We start from the raw sequence: 23,215 nt of genomic DNA on the forward strand, positions 1-23,215 counted from the left end.
GACATCTACACAAAGTATGATACACATGCAGTATATTTTCAGCTATCTGGAGAGCCTTTGCTACAGAACGTGAGTCAGACGTCAAGAGGGCAGCACTCAGTATCTCCAGCGAGGCCTGTCCTCATAGACTCAGGTGTGGTAAGTGCCAAGCAACAGGTTTGGTATCAGTAACATCTACGAGGAACCTTCGTTATGAACCCAAGTCCTCATCTAATCATTCACATTCCATTTTCTTGAACCAAAAGTAAATTATTCAAATTTCCTAAAACAGTAGAATCTTAGAATAACAGCTATCGCTGTCTTACTAACTCTATGTGCATAGTTGCAATGATACAGATTTGTTTTCTTGTTTAAAAATGGCGGCATTCAGAAGTTTTCATGCTGAGAAATATATAACATCGTGGATACAGAGAGAAAAATGTTGTGGGCGGCTTCTCCGGGAAAACACCAAAAGGCAGATGATGGCAGTATAGCTAGAGTACCTGGAGGACCTGGGGTCCCAGGATTAGGAGGCAGTGGCAGAGGATTCGGCAGTGGTCTTAGGGGCCCCTGCCCTGGTCGCGGCTATGGGAGGTCGTGGCGGTAAAGCTGAGGACAAGGAGTGGATCCCTGTCATGAAGCTGGGCTGCCTGGTTAAATACATAAAGAGCAAGTCCTTGGAGATTTACCTGTTCTCCCTGCCCATTAAGGAGCCTGAGATTATTGACTTTTTCCTGGGTGCATCCTTAAAGGATGAGGTTCTGAAGATCATGACACCACAGAAGCAGACTCAGGCTGGCCAGTGGACCAGATTCAAGGCTTTTGTCGCTGTTGGGGACCACACTATTGGGGTCACACTATTCAAGTGCTCGAAGGAGGTACAGTCCAAGGGCCATTACCTTGGCCAACCTTCCATCGCCCCTGTTACTTAGCTTTTTGAATCTTATGATTACACTTATTTTAGTTGGTGTGCGGGTGTGTCTGCATGTGTCTATGTGAGTTCACAGGCATGCACAGGCATGCCATGGAATATGCGTGGAAGTCAGAAGATGACGTTCAGGAGTCGACTTTCTTCTCCCACCATGTGACTCTCAGGTATCAGGTACGTGAGCAGTCTTACGTCAAGTGCCTTTACCTATGCAGGCGGTATTTATGAAAACCATTTCTTCCAGCATTTCAAGCCCGAGTACTAAAAACATCCCCACATGCTCTTGAAACACCCTCATATTTCTCAATCTTTTGGTCATATTATCACCCTCCCGTGGTCTAACACAGAGCAAACTTGTAGCACACCAAGAACTTCGTGGAATCTCCCTCAACCCTTTGTAGAGCTAGGTGGAGCTGTGGAGTCTGATGGTTGGCTGTGCTAAGAAAATGACTGAATGGTTCTCTGTGGGTGTGCTCATGTATATATGTATATATATATATATATATATATTATATATACATATACATACATATATATACATACACATATAATTAGTGCTCAGATGCACTGGTTTCACAGAGGTCTGAAAACATTACATATCACTATTTAACTCAGGTAGGATCACTTATATTAAGAGTAACAATTAATTTTTCTGTTACTTAGAACTTGTGAGAGGAACGTGAAAGGAGAAAGACGAACGCACTTGCATTCAGGGAATGCAGGATAAATGCTGCTGTGCACCTTGGAACACATGGAACAGGGGCTGGAGAGGTGGCCCAGTCAGGAAAGGCACTTGCCACCAAGCAGGATGATGCAGAGTGGCAGGAGAAAGCCAATTTCCTTGAGTTGTCCTCTGACTTCCACTCAAGTGTCATGGCATATATGTGCCTACACATACACACAAACATAAATACATACACACAGTCACACATATACACACATACATACCCAAACATACACACAGATACACACACAGACATACACAAACATACACACATAAACATACACACACAGTCACACATACATGCACAAACATACACATAAACATACACACACATACACACATGCACACACAAACACATACAAACATACACACAAATATATATATATATATATATACATACACACACATGCATACACAGAACTTAAATTTAAAGTATAATTAAAATAAAGAAAAAAAGGAATACTTAGGACAACTTTCCAAACAAAGAATGATTTAGTCCCCATGCTGAGGACCGGAAACACCCAAGGACGTGCATGAGTCTAAGTGTGGATCATTTACACGTATTTCTAAAACACTATTAGGAGGCACTATCCCAAGTAGTCTGACATATGATCTCAGCTAACCCAGCAACCCTATGAGGTAAGTTGATAGATTTCCTGTTAAAGCTGTAAAAATAATCACAAAGGCAGTGACTTGAAAGAACACAAACATTATCTTTTCATCTCCTAAGGTAGAAGTCCAAAGCAGATCTCAGTAGGCTAAAAATCTAGGTGTCAATATGGCTGGTTGATTTGATGGCTACAGAGGAAAGTTGTCATCTTCCAGTCTTCCCACTAGATGCTTCTGCACTCCTTGGCTTATGGCTCCTTCCTCAATGTTCAAAGTAAGCAACATTAAATTTCCTGGTCCTTTCTTCCCTTGTCACAGCTTTCTCTGACTACAGATGAAAAAATTACAGATGAAATCACCTTTAAGAAGTGGTGTTGGGGTCCAAACCCAATCCTGTTGGCTCTATCAGGTTCCTGGCCAGAAGCTAAAATGGCAGTCGAATGAAAGGAAAACGAAGCAAAGAGCAATCTCTGTGAGCTTAGAATCTTCTGGAACCATTCCCGGGTTAAAATATTCACTCTGAAGAAGCCAACAAGCCCACAGTAGGTAGGTAGTTCAAGAGGAGAAGATCCATCCTTAAGGAAATGTTTTTAATCTTTGTCCTTAATGTCTCCATCCTCTTCCCAGCCTCCTCTTCTGTCTTCATGGTGCTTGATGGCACCCTGCACCTCTTCCATTTTCAAAGCTCCTGGCTTCTATGCTCCCCTTTAATGAGACATATTTACTTCAGGTTCCCTAGAGGTAGAGCCAGAAGGACAGTATCCTAGGCTTATGGGGATGGCACGGGAAGTGATGGTTTAAGGCTGGCCTTAAAGTTAGACTTCTTTCTGGTGGCTTTAAGGTACAAATTTGAGGAGTGATTACATTCTGGAAGAGGACAGCTTCTCCCAGGGCCATTGGCCCTTTCCCCTTTCTATGAAACAATGATGGTAAAATCCTGCCTTTCTTTTCCCGTGAATAAGCCTACTAGACCACCACAGCAAGTGTTTGGGCTACAGGGTCATGCTCCAGAGTTCCTATTCCTGAATTTGGACTCCGACACCAGGACAGGGAGCCCATGGCAATAGGAACCTTACCTGTGATTTTGTCCTTTTGGGGGCAGGGGCAGGAGCAGGGGCAGGGGCAGGGGCAGGGGCAGGGGCAGGGGCAGGGGCAGGGGCAGGGGCAGGGGCAGGGGCAGGGGCAGGGGCAGGGGCAGGGGCAGGATCTCTTTATGTAATCCTGATTATCCTAGAGCTTGCTACCTAAACCAGGCCGGCCTTGACCACAGAAAGATCCTCCTGCCTCTGCTTTCAGGGTGCTGAGATAAAGGTGTGCACCCCCCACACCAGGCATATAACTTTGTCTCTTGGTGACAGGATGACTGGGGTGATATATGAGTGTTGGCCAATGGAAAAAGAAAGTGTAGGAGAAATTATAAAATGAGATTGTATCCCAAGTATGCCGAACTGATACTTTGTCTAGTAATGTTTGAGTAAAGTTAATATAAGTATGCCTCAGAAATAGGTGACAGTAAAATTTCCCAGCTTATTCACACTGTATCATTCCTTCACATCCCTCATGCTCCCTTCCCCCACCACTATCATCTTTTGGTTGTTACAAAGTACAAAACAGCATGCTGTGATTCAGTTACTTTCTTGCCTTCAAGGAACAAAACTGAAGTGGGGAAGGTGTCAAAGCAATTCCTGGTTTGCATGTAGTCAATACAAGGCAGGGCTATACTATATACACACACATATATATATATATGCACACACACATACACATTTGTATACACACACATATTAGAGGAGCAGGGCAAATAGAACAGCACTCTTTCTTGATTGGTGGGAAAGAAAGAAGTGTTAAAGATGAGTCAGACTTCTTACCTAGATGGGGAACTTTCTTTATAAATCCTAAGCAGGGTGTGAGAAGGGCAACTGCTAACTGTACATGACAGGGTACACCCAGTAGAAGGCAGGGAGGAAGAGAGTAAACAGGGGCTGTGTCATGGCGGTGCTATGATAAGACTTTAACTTACTGGTGATGTGAACTATGAAAGGGTCAGAGAGAAAGACAATGAAGCAACCATATTTGCTATGACTGGATTCTGGGTGTGGAAAGAATGGGAACCAGATAGGGAAAGGTTAGTCTGGGTCAGAAATCATATGTCTCGGAATAGCACTGTCCATAAAAATGAAACTCAGGGTGTGTGTGTGTATGTGTGTGTGTGTGTGTGTGGTGTGAGTGTGTGTGTGTTCCTTACTAAAGAGAGAATAAAACATTCTCTACATTATTTTTGTGATGACTGTACATACACACAACTCATATGTATATATATAGAGACTAGATATGAGAATCTACTGTAAGTACACATCCTTTTTACTGCATACTTATTAACATATCAGATATTTTTACTGCATACTTATTAACATATCAGATATTTAGGTAACAGCAAATATATTGTGTCTTGGCTTTAGTATGTAGGTTTCAGATGTGGGAAAGTGCAGTTTTTGGTGGAGGGTCTTCATTCTGGTGCCCAAATGTGATCTTATAAGGGATGTTTTAATACGGAAAGTGTAAGTATTAGTACAAGGTGGAAACTTACTTAACACACAGTTGACTTAGCTGGGCCAGGAACTCCTGGATTCCCAGAAACTATTCACTGACTGACTGGCTAGGCCAGTAAATCCACAGGAAATGTCAGGGACACTCTGTCAGAGGTAGGAGTTTCCAGTTTCTCCAAGGTCCCTGCCCATATCACTACATAGAAAGGCATCTGTGCCTGTTGCAGCAGAATTCCTTGCCTCTTACTGGAGTCACTCTGATAAGAAACCAGAAAGATCCTCGTCTCCATCAGTAACTTGCTGTACCACCATCAGACGCGTTATTTGGGGTTCTGCTAATAAGCCCCACTCAGAGGATGGTGACAGCCAGGGAGCAGAACATTCTGTGTGGCAGGATGGGACAAGAAGCACCCTGTTGTGTTGCAGAGTGCTGAGCTGAAGAGAAAGCACAGAAACCAATGAGATTCTACTCAATCACCGATGTCCCACTGCTCTGAGAGAGCTGCTGGTCTCAGAGTCTGGATGTGTCAGCACTGACAAGTGAATGAAGCTCCAGAAATTCCCAGCACTTATCAGGCATGCCAAGATGTCTCAAGTGACGGATACTTTAATATTTGGTCTTTTCAGATGCAGAGTAAATGCTAATATACTGAGACACACTAGCCTCTCGTAGACGGGATGGTCTGGAATAGTCCAATGAGACTCGGGGACTCTGCCAGCTGGAGTTCTGAGTGACTGACCAGCCAGCAGGAGGCCTTGACAAGAGTTTAAAGACACCACCTAGTGAGGGGGTAGAGAAGGGGGTGTCCCTGCAGGTGCAGGCAGATAGGGAAGTGAATTACAGAGAGGTGAGAATGAAAATTCAAGTTGACTTAGTCAACCTAGATCAGACCTCAGGGAGTCTGATGTCAGTGGTTTACTGTCAACACATGTAAACCCAACCTAATCTAAAAGTTTCCTGGTGTAATATAATCAGCAGTGCATAAGAAAGCATAATTATATCAAAATTCGACTCAGGGTACATGCCATTTCTTCTAAGAAGGCGGGTGCTGGAGATAGGCTACCTGTATTAGCCTAAAGGTCTAGGGAAGGATCTGGCATGGTCTAGGTCATATAGACAGTGTAGATGTCATTTGGGCTATTAGTCACCTTTGGTCCTGGTTGTGAAACCTTGGGGGAGCCCCTGGCTGTACAGGTCATACAAAGATCATTTAGAGTACTAGCCCCTGAGGTCCTGGGTATAGGAGCTTGATACGGCTTAGCCCAATAGATAACGCAGATCAGTAGGCTGTCAATCACCTCCAATTTCCAGCTTTCTGGATGGAAGAACAGATTATATGTCCATTCCTTTGAGAGGGCAATCCTGCATGCTCAACATTCCTGGTTTCCCTGGAGATCGATCGGTGGGTGCAAGGACCATTATGCTCCCAACAAGGTAAAACTTGGAGTTACGGATGGCCAGTTGGGCAGCATAAGGCATGTTGTGCATTCTTTCTGAATCCGAAGAAGGGTCTTCTCACCTTCTCTGAGGTTTGCAAATTATATCTGAAAGCTGCAAGCATGTGGGGTATATTCCCATGGTGACAATTTTGATGTTTTCAGTAATACTCTAGCTCGGAAATTGCCTAATCTAGCAGAATAGAGAGCATTTGAAAAATGTAGGGAAGAGGTAGATTTCCACAGACTTAATAGCAGCTGGCAACCTAGAAAGAATAGCTCCTTACTGGCCTACTCATAACAATGACTTGAACTTCCCAGGAAGTGCCTGTCACAGTTTGTCTCTTGCTTTTTTCGTGAGAATTGAGTGTTCTCTCTCTCTCTCTCTCTCTCTCTCTCTCTCTCTCTCTCTCTCTCTCTGTCTTTCTTCTGTCTTTCTGTCTCTGTCTCTCTCTCTCTTTCTCTCTTTCCCTTCCTCCCTCCCTCCCTCCCTCCCTCCCTTCCCCCCTTCCTGAGAACAATACTGCAATCTGCCCTACCATAGGGTCAATCAAGGAGAAGTAGGCCAGCAGCCAATTTGAGTAATTACTCAATTTCTAAGGACTTATATAAGCCATCATTTTGGTATTCAGCAGGTTTCATTATAAAGAAAAATCTCTCCTCAGTGTCTTTTGCTCATATTCATTTTGTGTTTAACCCTCCTATTTTTTCTCAGACAACATGCAAAAGCCTGCATGTGTATGTAGAATTTGTGGTTAAATAGCATTTTTCCTTACAAAGATAAATATTAGGGCTGGGGATATAGCTTAGTTCTTGTCTAGCACACACAAGGCCCAGAGATCAGTTCCCAGCCTGACATAAACTGGTGTGGAGGCTCACATCTGTAATCTTAACACTCTAGAGGTAGGACGATAAGAGACGCAATGTCGTCCTCAGTTACATAGCATGGTTAAGGCTTCACGGTAAGTTTGAGGTTGCCCTGAGCTCCATGGGCCATGTATGAAAAAAAAGAAAAGAAAAAAAGAGTTTTTTTTATATGGTACTTCAACAAGCAGAGAAAACACACACACACGCACACATGCACACACACGCATATACACACAGTCTCACTGTGCAATCATGGCTGTTGTCCTGGAACTTGCAAACTTTCTAAGTAGACCAAGCTGGCCTCAAAGTAAGATCCACCTGCCTCTGCCTGCTAATCACTGGGATAAAAGATGTGTACAGCTACACAGAGTCACAAAGGATATCATGAGGTCAGGAACCAGAGTGAGGCCTTGTCTGAATCCTCTTTGAGGATTCTCCCAACTTGGAAGCTGGTGCTAAGTCTGAGTTGACTAAGCCAAAAGTGACTCCTGGTAACAGAGGTTGTATCGTGATACACAAAGGGGACACCAGCCTGGGAGTGATGCTTTAAATAAAGCCCGGGCCTGTAAGTCGTTCCTGCTGCTGTAGTGAGTAGACTACAAAACATGTTACCTCGCTATGGACAGAATGAAGATTATGGGACTTTAAGTGCTTGCATTAGAGAAATCCAAAAGAAGCTTGAGTGAGAAGTGGTGAGATTTCTTTCTATAAAAAGGAGTTTAGGACTTTGCAATATTTACTGGAAGGACAGAAGGCTGTTTCAGGGCTCTGTTAATACAGCCTGCAGCTGAAATGTATCCTTAACCATCGCACAGAGACTCCTCTCCACAGAGCAGTGAGAGCCATAGAGACAGCTCTTGATTCGGGAAAAGAACAAGCTCGGAAAATCACAAGAATGAGAGAGCCAAACTGAGTTGTGATTTGATTCTTATGGAATAATTATTGCGCACCAGCTTTTTTTATTTATTATCGTGCCTCGTGTTTTTCTATTATTTATTATTGTAATGTCAGCAACAGTGACACAAGTATAGAGTAAGGAAGGGAATCTGAATATGAGAAAATTGAAGTTCAGAGGGAGGAAGTTACACAACAGCCAGGTTGCCACAAATGGTGGGTAGATGACCATAGGCATAAGTCACCATCCAAGCTGCCACATAGAGTTTCAGAGCTGTGTACACTCAGAAAAAGTGGTTCCATTTATTTGTTTGTTATCCACAACCCCACTAAGAGGGCTGGAAAAGATGTGTAGCAACGAACCTGTACTCTCGTCAAACACAGTCTGCGGCTTTAGTTGTTTTCTCAAAGGGGTCAGTGGTTCCGAAGATGGTAAGACCTAGGGGCTTGGAAGATGGCTTAGTGGACGGTAACTCCTATGGCACAAGCATGAGGTCCTGAGTTCGGATCTTCAGAACTCATGTGAAAAGTAAGATTTGGCTATGCAGACCTATATGCATAGTACTGGGGTGGGGCACTGAGTCAGAGGATCACTGGGGCTCAATGACCAGTCTACTTTAAATGGTAAGCTCTGGATTCAGAGAGCTCAATCTCAAGAGAATGAAGAAGAAATTATAAGGTGGGACACCAGTGTGTCCTCTAGTTTCTGTACTTGTACGTGGGAATGCAAATCTGGTCATACACAGAGTCCAAGAAGGGAGGGAGAGAGCCAGTGAGCGGGGAGAGGGGAGGAGGGAAGGAAGAGGAAGGAGGAGGAGGAGGAGAGGAAGGAGGAGGAAGAGGATGATTTAAAAGTCAAAGAGAGACAACTACAACTAGTTATCATATTAGTTACTAGACTGAGAAAGGGATACTTAGCAATTCCAAAGCAATCACAAAAGACCCAGTTATTGAGAATACTAAATACTCTTGAGTCCACAATGTATTTCAATAAATACTTTCAAGTGTCAAAAGGCAGAGACAAGTGGCTGGAAAAAAAACCAAAGACACAGCCCTGCTGGTCTTTCCCCCTCCCTCCATGGTCACGAGCATTGTCCTTGGCATTGGAACTTTTGCCTCTTGATGTTTTGTTTGGAGGAGTCACTTCTCGATAGAGAGCATTTTCTGTAGAGACCTTCAAGTGGGCGAGAGTGGCTCTGTTACTTTGCTGTCAGATTTCCTCCTGGAGCTGACGGTTGCCACCCACTGCGATGCTCTTGTTACACAAGAAGTTTGCTCCCTGCTGACAACGGCGGGAGCTCGCCGAGGGGAAGTCAAAGGGCAAATGCCTGGTTGATTGGTCATTCATTTACTCCACCGAGGGCCTCTCCCTTTCTGATAGATGACAGGAGGAAGGCCCAGACTTCAGAAGCTCCTGGGCTTCAGTGTATGTATGTGTATTTATGTATACATCTATACCTGTGTCTATGTATGACATAGCAACAGAAAGAAGGTAGAAAAGGGATCAGCAGGAGAGGCAAAAAGTGAAGAGAAACAGGGGAGTGGGCTACAAATATGAGTTGCACAGGCAACAACTTAAATCAAACACATTATTAAAAAGTCTTTGCGGGGCTAGGGAGAGCAAACTCACTCAGCTGGGTTTGCTCCCCATCACCCATTCTGTGTTGGTAATCCCAGTGCTAGGGACATGGACACAGGCTGATCCCCAGCCTAGGCTGTTTGATAGGTCAATGAGAGATCTTATCTCAGAGAGAGGGGGAAGTGGCGGGGGTGGGGGGGTGAGGGGAGAGAGAGAGAGAGAGAGAGAGAGAGAGAGAGAGAGAGAGCGCCAAGTGGTTGTGGTGCATGCCTTTAAATCCAGCACTAGGGAGGCAGAGTCATGTAGACCTCTGTGAGTTTGAAGCCAGCGTACAGAGCAAGTTCCAGGACATTCAGGGCTACACAGCTACGCAGAGAACCCTGTCTTAAACGAACAAACAAACAAACAATTAAAAATAAAGAGAAAAGAAAAAACACCCCCCCCCAAAACAACCCAGTGGCCAGCACCCAAGGAAAGATATCTCGGTTGTCCCCTGATGTCTGCAGTCATATGTAAAAGTGTACACAGAGAGAGGGGTAGTGAGGGAGAACTGGTGAGAGCGTTGACTGGGGCAACTTCCTACAGCAGTTGCAACCTGGAAATAATTAGTACTCGGTCTCACACAAACCAGGCAAATATTCTACTGCCGAGCTATATCCCCAGACCTATCTTTATTTTTAATTTTGAGATGGGATCTTATAAATTTGCCTGAGCTAGCTTTGAACTCATCCTGAAGCCCACAGAGGCTTTGAACTTGCAGTTTTCTTGCCTCAGTCTCCCAATTAGAAAAGAATATCGGCACACACTTTAGAAAGAACAGACCCAGAGTCTTGGCAGTGTGGGGCAGTAGCAGTAACTGGAGACCTTAGCAGACTTTGTGGACACAGGGTGTACACACTCAGAAAAAATGCAATACATTCCTTGCTCTGAGTAAGTCAGACTTCACTACTACATCCGAGAACCTTCCTCGATTAACCCAACGCCCCATGTTCTAGCCATAGAAACATCGTTTTTCATTAACTTAGCTTTAGATCTAATGGTATTACTGTTTGCATGTGTTCAGAGCTTTTAGGAGTTATGTGGCATTTAGGGATTACAAATAACACAGAATCTTTCAGTGCCTCAGAGAAGAAGTCCTGCTGTGGGACTTAGAAAAATAACATTCATCCCTACCAGGAAGACGGCTCAGTAGGTAAAGCAAAATGCTTGCCCTGCAAGTGAGGAGACCTGCTTTTGGATCCCTAGAACCCATGCAGATGCTGGGTAGGTGCGGATGCCTGCCTGTAATTTCATTGCTCAGAGGCATACGAGGGGTCCCCAGAACAAGCTGGCTACCTAGACCATCTAGGTCATCTGATTGACCCTACCTCAGTGAATAAGGTAGGAGACTGAGGAGGACTCTTGACAATATCCTTTGACCTCCACATGCGTCCACAGAGCACACACATGTCCATAATATACATTTAACCATGTGTATGTATTCATTGAGGTGCAAGAAATAAAACAAGGGCTGGAGAGTGGCTCAGTGATTGGACGCACTGCTGCTCTTCCAGGGTACCCATTTGATTCCCAGTACCCACATGGTGGCTCACAACTCTCCGTGACTCCAGATCCAGGGGATCTGATGCTCTCCTTTGGTCTCTGTGGGAACATGGTTTACAGACATACATGTTAGCAAAGCACACACACACACACACACACACACACACACACAATATGTATATATATATATATATATTTTTTTTTAAAGGGCCTAGGGCTGGAGAGATGGCTCAGTGATTAAGAGCACTGACTGCGCTTTCAGAGGTCCTGAGTTCAATTCCCAGTAACCATGTGGTGGCTCACAACCATCTGTAATGAGATTTGATGCCCTCTTCTGGTGTGTCTGATGACAGCTACAGTGTAGTCATATACATTAAATAAATAAATCTTCAAAAAAAGAAAAGGGCCTAGATTTGGGTTCTCTTATTCATGTTGGGGTAAAATGGAATAATTTCAGTCCCCCTAAATCTAATCTATAACCAAAGTTAGATGTAGTTCATTCAATTTCAGCAGATCTGAATTCTCCAGTCTTTGGGTAAATGGGATACACCTAGGTTCCTAGCAGCCATTAGTGCTATCACAGCCTCCAAATTTCTAAAAGGTAAACCTAACATGGCATCAAATCAAATACATATCAAGCAAGTTTAACATCTCCAATAGCTAATGCCTTTATTTGAGAGGTGGTGGTGGTAGTGGAGTTAAGATTTCAGTCTAGGAAATGAACGTGGTTCCACCTGGCTAGCCAAACAGAACGCCTCTCTGAAAAGGTCTGCGAGAGCTGGTTTGTAACAGCAAACAGGGACATTCTTTCACCAAACAAAGCAGCAGGAGTAAACATGATGAGCAGCCGGGTCAAGGTCCCATAAGGGGGTGACTCAGCACAACTCTACCGGACCAAGCCACCCCCTCACACTTGAAGCATAGCCTTTGCAGTAAACCAAACGCCAGACAGAAGTGTGTGTACTGCTTTCTTTCTCTGTTGACTGAATGGTACTCCTGAAATAAATCCTCCTGGAAATAATGATTCAAATGAAGGTTCTTGGGAAAGAACTGGCTCTCGACTACCCTGCACAGGGGCTTCATTAGGAGAGGGAGTTCTGAAGCCTGAATGTTTGGCCTTCAAGTCCACACAGGACTGGCATTAGGAGAGAGAACCACTGTTACATCAAGTCCGAAGCCCTGAAGGGAGGGGCATGCCTTATGGTTCCTGAAATTTAGAAGAACTATGATGTTCAGGGCCATAGACAAACACAATGGAACCTCAAGAGTAAGAGACAGAGAAGTTTCCTTTCAGATCTGAAGAACAAGGAAGGTTCTGACTCTTAGGTTTTCAGGGCTGGTGGGCAGGGTAAAGCCTGGACTGGCTAAATGCCAATGGGGAAAGAGCTAGTCACTAGATAAGACCTATACATTCACCTTGGAGCTGCTAGCAAGGGGGAGTGCACTACACAGCGTGCTTTCCTACCAGTTCTCCTCTCCAGAGAAAGAGCTGCAGCGGATGTGGCCTGATATTTGGATGGCAGTCAGGGTGGGTGAGACACCCGGAGAGCCTTAACCCTGAGGAGCATCACTGTAGAAAAGTGTACCTGGGTTTTCCTCATCAGTGCTGAGTTCTGTAACCTCAGCTCCTTACTAGCTTTGTAGTGCTCAATAGGTTGTTTAACATTAGGTTCATTTTTCATCTGTCTTCTTATCTATAAATTAAGAATACAAAGTATCTTAGAACAGAGGCAGAAGGAACACCCATTCAGAGCCTGCCCCACATGTGGCCCATACATATACAGCCACCAAACTAGATAATATGGATGAAGCAAAGTGCAGGCCGACAGGAACCGGATGTAGATCTCTCCCGAGAGACACAGCCTGAATACAGCAAATACATAGGCGAATGCCATCATTAAACCACTGAACTGAGAACAGGACCCCCGTTGAAGGACAGAGAAAGGGCTGAAAGAGCTTGAAGGGGCTCGAGACTCCATATGAACAACAATGCCAACCAACCAGAGCTGCCAGGGACTAAGCCACTACCCAAAGACTATATACATGGACTGACCCTGGACTCTGACCTCATAGGTAGCAATGAATAGCCTAGTAAGAGCACCAGTGGAAGGGGAAGCCCTTGGTCCTGCCAAGACTGAACCCCCAGTGAATGTGATTGTTGGGGGGAGGGCAGTAATGGGAGGAGGATGGGGAGGGGAACACCCATAGAGAAGGGAAGGGGGAGGGGTTAGGGGGATGTTGGCCCGGAAACTGGGAAGGGGAATAACAATTGAAATGTAAATAAAAAATACTTAAGTTAATAAAGATGAAAAAAAAAGAATACAAAGTATCTCTTGAGGAATTGCTGTGAGGATTAGGAATAGTGCAGCGTGAAGCAAACAAAGCACCTTAAGATACAATATTAAATATTATCAACCCCTATTACCGTAGCCTTCTGGTTTCAGACCACTGGGGTGAATGCAGGGTCTCTAGTTAGACCACCTTATAGCCATTGCTGTAAACTATTGGTGTTTACAAAAGTACGAACACAAATAATGAAATATCCTATTGATATATACCTTAAGGACTAGTGTGACAGTTGTGAGGATTAATGCACATAAAATGTTTGGAACCCTACTAGGCCTGCTGCATTCTCTCATCCAAGGTTAGCTATTATTACTGTTGCTGTTGTTATGCAAATACTTGACTCTCCTACCCAGTCATTAAAGGGTTTGGGAACTGGTTTGATGGGTCACGACAACTGGGAAAATAGCAGCGGGAGGTGGGGCGAGGCCGGGAGCCAGGATCTAGAGTTGTTCTTTGTCTAGGAATGTGGGGTGTATCCTCTTCACAACGGGTGCCAGATCTTTCTTTGCCCATGGTCTCAGTCACTGCTGATATACACAGTCCATGGAAACGTCTGTGCTGGATGGAAGCACTTGTGGAGACCAGTTAATGTTTAAACTTAAATATATACACATTCTCTTTAGAGATTCCCAGTACACAGGGGAAAAAGAAAAATTCCTTAGTTAGGAATGCATTTCCAAGTGGGGTGTGTTGGTTTAGGTCCATAATCCCAATTTTTGAGAGGCTGAAGCAGGACTGCATGTTCAAGGTCAGCCTAGACAGAGTATCTATCTATCGGTCTGTCTGTCTATCTATCTATCTATCTATCTATCTATCTATCTATCTATCTATCTATCGATCTATCTATCTATCATCTACCTACCTACCTACCTACCTACCTACTACCTTGGGGTATACAGCAAGCCCCTGGGGGGTGTTGGTGGGGCTTACAGTTACCAGTTAGAAAGAAGCTTGTTCAAATAGATTCTCCTTGACTTAGCTGGATTATTAACACCCACCTATCGTGCCCCATTAAGCTCAAATGTTCTAAAGGCAAGAATAATTCTATTTTACTTACTCATATATGTCAAGTGCTCAAAACAATGCCCACAGCACAGTTGGGATCTGATATTTATTAGCTGGGCTACTATTGTTGCTGTTATGCAAATTCCTGACTCTTCTGCTAAATTCTCAATATGCTAGAATTTCTTTGTCCCAGGCACTGGGGCACAGGCTTTTGGGGGTAGACTTCCACATATAAAACTTTAGATTTGAAAAAAAAAAGAAACAAATATTGAATTCTTAGATACAATGTTGAAGGTGCAGCATTGGGAAATCTCCACTGATTGTCAGAGAGTTTGAATGTGCACACATCGTGGCTATAAGAGTGGGTGTGACAGAATCAAGGTAGTGTGGGGAAGCCCGAGACAGAAAACGAACAGAAACGCAGAAAACTTAGCCTGTAGTTAGGAGGCTCAGACCCATCCTTTAATTTTCAGGAGTCACTCTCAAATCTGTAAAATGTGAACGCTTTTGAGATGAGAGTCTCAGTATTTACCGCAGGCTAGGCTTAAATGTCTGCCCCAGTTTCCCACGTGCGAGGACGTAGCTTCATACCAAGGTCTGAAATGAGATGCTTGAAGAATAGACCCGAGACACAGGATAGCAATCTAGTTCAATTGGGAATTTTGCAGAGATAAACGGCTTATAAAATTATGTTCATGGATTATTTGTTTAACCTTCAAGCTACTGGTAGGCTGCCAAAGTTGTTTGTGCACACACACATGTAGCCAGGGACACACACACACACACACACACACACACACACACACACACACATGAATATCTATCTATCTATCTATCTATCTATCTATCTATCTATCTATCTATCTATCTATCTATCTATCTACTGATAGGTCAATATTATTCTCATGTATCCCAGGCTGGATCAAAATTTACTATGTAGCCAAGGATGACCTTAAACTCCTTGTAGTGATTTGAAAGAAAAATGGCTCCCAAAGGGGTTCAATTCCTGAGTTCAATTCCCAGCAACCACGTGGTGGATCTATAATGGGATCCAATGCCCTCTTCTGGAATGTCTGAAGATGTACAGTGTACTCATATATAGTCAATCAATCAATCAATCAATCTTATTATTTTTTTTAAAAAAGAGTTACCATGGGGGTTGGGGATTTAGCTCAGTGGTAGAGCGCTTGCCTAGCAAAGGCAAGGCCCTGGGTTCGGTCCCCAGCTCCACAAATAAGAAAAGAAAAGAAAAAAAAAAAGAGTTACCATGCTAAATAAATAAAACAAATTTTAAAAAGTATATAAATAAAATGATAAAAAAAAGTAAGAGTTGCCGTGGCCACAGTGTCTCTTCACAGCAGTACAAACCCTGAGAGACTCCTCGTCTTCCTGAGTGCTTGTTACAAGCATGCTTCACCACAGTCAGGACTCCATGCATGCCAGGAACGCTCTCATTCAACTGAGCTACATCTCCAGCTCGGTTCCTAATATTTTTATGTTATGTGATATTTACCTAGAGGGTCTGGCAAAATAAGACCTAATGTTTGGTATTTATATAAGAAGAGACGATGCCTTGGAAATCTAAAACAAGGGAGGAAAATCACTTCAGTTCTATCCATATCTCTTTTTTTCTAAATAAATTTATTTTACTTTAAGCATAAAAATGTTTTGCATGTGTGTATATGCACCGAATCCATGCCTGGTGCTATCAGAGGCCAGAGATGGCATTACGTCCCCGGTAACTGGAGTACAGACGGTTGTAAACTGCCATGTGGGTAGGTGAAATAAACCTGGGTCCTCTGGGAGAACAGCTTGGGCTCTTAACTGCCATTCATCTCTCCAGTCACTCGGTCTCTCCCCTATATAGGTAACATTAGCCTATCAGTAGCTAGATGAGCAAACAGTCACATATACATTTACAGCTCCACAGAAAAATTTAAATATATGCAGGTATATTTCAGCACCCGCCTATATTTTTAGCAATCTAAAAATAACGTATTATAGAGGCTAGAGTTCTCAGAAACGTGCTACTTCTTGACAGGATCATGCAGCTTCATGTGAAAGCAGACATTATTGTGGCCGTGTTCCTCCCCTGCCTTATTCAGGTAGTACTTGTCCTTCTTGTCCCACCTTCGGTAGCCTTCTGTGACAACACTAATGATGACACTAGTATAGCTTGCTTTCCTTTTGTCAAAACGTGTACTGTACAACCAGCAGACCAGAGTATGCTATTTGATTCGTAATGAGCTGTGTTTTAACTGCTTTAATTATTTCCCAATACTTTTCAGAGCTCACACTTATTTTGTTTAAGGAAAACAAAAACCAACATAGCCCTCTCATATGGATTAGAGTATACAGAGCATTTTGCTTTATGTTATTAATTTTTTTTTGGTTGGGGGTGATGTATTCTTCTTAAAGTCCTAGGGGCAAACCAAGGTACAATTCCACCAAAGGTCACTCCGGGGAACCAGTGAGTTTACTGGGTTTCCTTACAGAGCATATGTATGTGAAGGGCTATTTTCAGGAATGTGGGTGCCCTCCCAGAATGCCCCACTGTAAAGTTTTTACTCAGCAGAAGTGATGGCCTTCCCACAGGCACATAAGGGATCCCTCTCCCCGTTCCCGAGCCTTCCCCATCTATATGTGGGTGCTAGGAATTGAACTTGCGATTTCTGCAAGAACAGTACACGTTCTTAGAGGCTGGGCTATCTCTTCAGCCCCCAGACTAATTTCTTTATTAGAATCGTCATCATCGTCATCATCATCATCCTCATCCTCATCGTCACGGGTTTCATTATGGCATTTTCATGTACACGTCCTTACACTCTGTTCTCACTTGCTCTCCTCTTTCACTGCTCTCCTCCGCATTCTATGCCCTCTTCTGATTGGTTCCCTTCTTCAGCCAGTTATTCATGCCCTCTGCTTTCCTATTATACCAGTTCCATTACCTTTTCTGTTTCCCCTCCCTTAAGATCTCTCCCTCTCTTCTTATGATCCCCTTTCTGGTTTTATAATCGATATACACATACTTACACATATAAATACATGTATATACAATTTTAAATCTAGGTTCTACATGTAAAAGGGAATGCAAGGTACTTGGCTTTGAATCTGGAGGACTTTGTTTAATACAATAATTTTTCCACATCTTCATTTACATGTTTTTTGGTGATACCCATTCTGACTGGGGTGAGATGGATTCCTAAAGCAGTTTAAATTTGCATTTCCCTGATTTTAAATTATTTAGTGCTCATTTTCGTTCCTTCTTTTGAGAACTGTCTTTTCAGTTAATTGGCCCATTTTTTTTTTTACTGGATAATTTGGTTTTTTAGTGTTTAAGTTTTGCTGCTCTTTGTATAACCTTGACATTAATCCTTTGCCTGATATATTTCCTGTCCAGGAGACTGACTCATCACTCAGGCAATTGTTTCCATTATGGTGAAAATCCTTTTTAATTTTATGTAATCTCATTTGTCAATTGTTAGGGCTATTTTGTGTGCATTTGGAATCCTGTTCGTGACTAATACTTCCTTTTGTCTATGTGTTGAGATATTTTCCCCGTTCACTCTAACAGTTCCAAGGCTTCAGATCTTGGATTCAGATATTTGATCCATTTTGAATGAATTTTTGTGCATGGTGAGTGTCTTAATTAAGGTTTCCACTGCTGTGAACAGACACCATGACCAAGGCAACTCTTATAAAGGACAACGTTTAATGTGGCTGGCTTATAGGTTCAGAGGTTCAATCCATTATTATCAAGGCAGGAAACATGGCAGCATCCAGGTAGGCATGGTGCAGGAGGAGCTGAGAGTTCTACATCTTGTTCCAAAGGCAAACAGGAGAAGACTGGCTTCCAGGCACTCCAAAGCCTACCCCCACAGTGACGCATGTCCTCCAACAGGGCCATACCTCCTAATAGTGCCCCTCCCTGGGCCAAGCGTATTCAAACCACCACAGTGAAGAGTATGGATCTAAATCTCATCCTTTTACACGTAGAAATCTGCTTTTCTCAGCACGGTGTGTTCAATGTGTACACCTGCCCTGAGCCTAGCACAGCTTGGTCTAGAACAGGGGTTCTCAACCTTCCTAATAATGAGACCCTTTAATATAGGTTCTCATGCTGTAGTAACCCACAACCATGAAATTATTTCATTGCTATTTCATAAATGTAATTTTGCTCTTGTTATGAATCATAATGTAAATACATGTATTTTCCAATGGTCTCAGGTAATAACGCCTGTGAAAGGGTTCTTCAATCCCCAAAGGAGTCTGCATCCATATGTTGAGAATTGATGGTCTGGAAAATGTAAAAATATCTTAAATAGACTCATTTCTGATCACCCAAATCATTCTTCACTTTGAAAACTTTTAAGGGGAAAAAAATGAGCTGATCAGAATACTCAGAATGGCTCCTTGTCTTCCACGGAACTGAAGGTATCCGGTACTCAAGGTGTGTCCTTGGCAGCAAAGAGTAGCTGTCTCCTTTAGGGAGATGCTCATTCAGAAAGGATCTGTAAGGATTGTAGATCTCCACTCACCTATAAAATCACCCAGCTGAACGAGATGTTAACTCTGTTGCTAGAAGTTACAAGAACAGAATTTGCCGTGCTTAGGTAAAATAAGAGCGATTTGCACAGTCATCTCTACACAGCACTCACTTTCTCTTAGACTTCAGGCGTATCTCAGCCTGGCCCTTTCTGCCTTGGTTGGTAGGTAGCTGGGGGCCTGCAAAAGACTGTGGAGGTGAGACTGACGTTCTGCAGTCCGACAGTCTGGCTAGGGGCAGAAGACTTGAAGACTCGGCATAGAATCCTTTGTCTGCAAGCCAGAGAAAATAGAGTAATGACAGTGCCCCTACTCAGGTTACCAGCCTCTCTTCTCAAGAACCGTGAGAATCACAGGAGCATAACTGCTTACCAGGAATTTGGTGAGTGCGAACCTTGTTTTTCTGATACAGTGTGAGAAGAACGATGTTTGAGACGAGGGAGATCTCTCGGTGGTAAGGAGAGCAACTGATGCATAAGCACATGGGCCTGAGTTCAAAAACGCAGCACGGATGTAAAAGGCCAGGAGTGCTTGCAACCCCAGTGATGTTGTGGGTGGTGAAGAGAAGAGGATCACTGGGCTTGCTGGCTGCCAGACTAGCACCAGGTTTAGTGAGAGACTCTCTCACGCGAATAATGTGGAGAGTGATAGAGCCAGACACCCAACATTCTTCTCTGGCCTCTGGGCACACATATGCATATACCACACACATACATAAACAAATAAATAATGTATGTGGTTATCTTATCTCCTTCACAGGAACCACATGCTTTACCTATCAACTACAAAATAGAGGTTTAAAACAACAATCAAACCTCAATGCTACATAGTTTTTTCAGGGGCCCCAATCTGCTTTCTGAACACCCCTAATCTAAAACTTGATTATTCTTAATTGAGCAAGTCATTTCCTCTCACCCCTTGGCTATTTGAACTCAAACTGTGACTCAATGTGTGGTTTGAATCATGCCTCTTCGGTGACACCTTTCTGATTTCAACAGCAAGTCCCGTGTTTCTCACTCATGAGTTTAATAGAACATCCATACCGGCCTTTCTCAGTTTTCTCTTGCATGAGACTATACTCACAGGGCCTACACACAACCATGAATGCCCAGAAAAGATATGAAAACTAAATTAACTGGGTCTGGTTGTACTAACTGTTCCCCACTTCTAGTAAAGAAGATAAATCTTTGGGTGGCATCATTTCTTTCAAAAAAGGAAAAATAACTCGGAAGAAATGGAGACCTTTACAACTAGTAACAAATCGCTTGTAACAAATCTCTCAATTCACAATGTTACAACTTGTAGCTGGAGAACATCTGGTTTACATTTCTAGTCTGACCTGAAGTCTATAGGCAGTTCTCATGGGATTACATGAAAACAGCTCTAAGGTTAAGCTTTCAGTTTTGTTTTGTTTGTTTGTTTTTATTCTTTCTTTCTTTCTTTTTTCTTTTTTTTCCCTTTTTTTTGGTCTAAAAAATTTCCCCATAATTAATGCAGTAAAAATTAGCGAGGTCTTAGGAGAGCTCACACAAACATTCTGCTGGTGATGTAAGTAAAGTACAAGAGCTCCTTCCTACAATGCATGGCAGAGAAGAGCCTTTACAGTACTGTGGACAGACTCTGTGAGGACGAAGGTGTGTTTGTGTGTGTGTGTGTGCGTGCGTGTGTGTGTGTGTGTGTGTGTGTGTGTGTGTGTGTGTGTGTGTGTGTACCCGTGAGCATGTATGTACACCTCTGTGAATGAAGAACTTGGGATGAAAGTGGGAGTCTCTGGTGGGGAGAAAACCAGGACAGACAGAGGAAAGGAGGGCGCCAGGAGGTATAAAAACAAAGGGACTTAGGCTGCTTGCCATTCTTTTCTCTCCAGTTAAAATGGAAATTTCCAGAACTAAATTTGGTATTACAGATTATATTCTACTTAATGTTTTACATGAGATATACCTCTGTACATTACAGCTGCTAATGCACATCAACATCAAACCCTAAAAATGCAGTTTCACATGTATGTATTTCTTTTTAGACAAGCTTCGGAGTCCAAATTACTCTGGAACTCATGGTCCTCTTGCTTCAACTATCCAAGTGCTGGTCTTATAAGCACATGACATACTCAAGGACAAATAGTGTTTTCATGTGCGAAGCTAATGTTTTCATTATTGTGATTGCTCTTCAAGAAATGTTTAGGGCATGGTTCATTTTATTTTATTTTGGGCTTCTTAGTTATTTGCTCTTTGGATGATGGCAGATGGTACTCGATATCATGATAAACAGTATGAAGTACTTGAGTACAAAATCCTTAACACTTTGATATGTGTGAATTAGTTTTCTAGGGCTTATGCGATGATGTTCCAAAATGTGAACGTCTAAACGCCCACAGTCTACGGGGCTCGATGCCTGACACCAATGGTGAGCCTTCTGAAGGCTCCAGGACTGGACCCTCTTTTGCTTCTTCACCTTCTCATGCTTGCCTGTGACCCCTGGCATCCCACTGATTTTAATACAAAACTGACTTGGAGTCCTAGCTGGCCATGTGAAAGAAATGGAACTTCTTTATCTTAAAATTCGTTATTGTAGGGCTGGAGAGATGGGCCAGCAGATAAGAGTCTTTCTGCTCTTCCAGAGGGCCTGAGTTCAGTTGCTCACGCTGGGCAACTCACAATACCTGTAACTCCAGCTACAGGGAATCTAGTCACCTTCTGAGCTCATATCACTCACACATCCACCTACACATCCCTTAACTCTTGTCACATACACACAGACTTAAGGATAATTTTAAAAAATATGTTATTGTGAGTAGCAAAAGAATCAGGTGAAATAGGCAGAATTTCTTTAATAGTGGAGTAAGCCTGCATTTAGTACATGTGCTAGTTGAAGCTATCTAGGCTCTGCTATTTCTTTCAGTCCATAGATTTTGATATTTAAAGTAAAAGGAGACTGGATTACATTTCATCATAGCAACGAATTTTATGCTTTCAACAAAAAACAATAAATTACATAGCCAGGCATTGACAGTGCACACCTTTAATCCCAGCACTCTGGAGTCAGAGGCAGGTGGATCTATGAATTTGAGGCCAGTCTGATCTACAGAGGCAGTTCCAGGATAGCCAGGGCTACACAAAGAAACCCTGTCTGGAAAAACTTAAACAAACAATCAAACAAACATATAGGTAACGGTGAAGCTTAGCCTATAAGTACTCTAAAAGTGGGTAACAGGGGTGAGATTAACTTCAAGCTAAAGAGATGCTCAGTGGTTAAGAGCACTGGCTTCTCTCTCTTCTAGAGGACCCAGGTTCAGTTCATACATACAAGGCAGTTTGCAGCCATCATTTTGTCATGAAAACTGACAACAGTCCCTCTGCTGGCACTAGGCACTCAAGTTACGAACAGATATGAAATCAAAATACCCATACACACGACAGAAAACAAAACATAAATTTAAATAAATAAATCCTTAAAAGTTTCAGCCTCTTCTTTATGGGAAACTAAAACTGTAAGACCATTGCCCTGTTCTCATATAGACTTTCATAATCAACTTCTAAACTTGTGACAATAATAACATATCTTCAGAATAATTTTTTGTTTGCTATTTTTATTCTGAGGGGGTAGACAGCACAGCTAGCTGCTTAACCAGTTTTCATAATTATCAAGATGAAACTTTTCTTTGAGGTATGCCATAGCCCACTGATCTTAAAATATTTTGCTTGCAAAAATTTAGAAATACTTGTGAACTGATTATTCAAACATAAATAGATAAATTTTAAACCTCTATTGTCATGCATTAAAAAAAAGCTGAAAAGTTAGAAAGTTGAAAGATTTTTATTAAACCTGAAACATCTTTTTGGGAATTGCACAACGGAAACTACATCTTTAAAAAAAATTTTTTATTAGATATATTTCTTTACTTACATTTCAAAGGTTATTCCCCTTCCCGGTTTCCTGTCCGTAAGCCCCCATTCCTTCCCCTCCCCCTCCCCCATACGGGTATTCCTCCTATACATCCTCCTATTGCCCCCCTCCTGATATTCCCCTGAACTGGGGGTCCAACCTTGGCAGGACCAAGGGCTTCAACTTCCCCTGATGCCCCAACAAGGCTATTCTCTGCTACATATGAAGTTGGAGCTCTGGGTCAGTCTATATATAATCTTTTGGTATTGATGTAGTCCCTGGAAGCTCTGGTTGGTTGGCATTGTTGTTTTTATGGGGTTGCAAGCTCCTTC

General features: G+C 42.8%; 1 pseudogene; it reads left to right on the plus strand.

Annotated features, from left to right (window-relative positions):
• Positions 1-566: 566 nt before the first annotated feature.
• On the plus strand, positions 567-911 carry LOC148000232 (small ribosomal subunit protein uS5 pseudogene; annotated as a pseudogene).
• The last annotated feature ends 22,304 nt before the right edge of the window (positions 912-23,215 follow it).

Source organism: Rattus norvegicus, chromosome 17, assembly GCF_021556685.1.
Source record: "Rattus norvegicus strain SHRSP/BbbUtx chromosome 17, alternate assembly SHRSP_T2T, whole genome shotgun sequence".
Classification (NCBI taxonomy): Eukaryota; Metazoa; Chordata; class Mammalia; order Rodentia; family Muridae; genus Rattus; species Rattus norvegicus.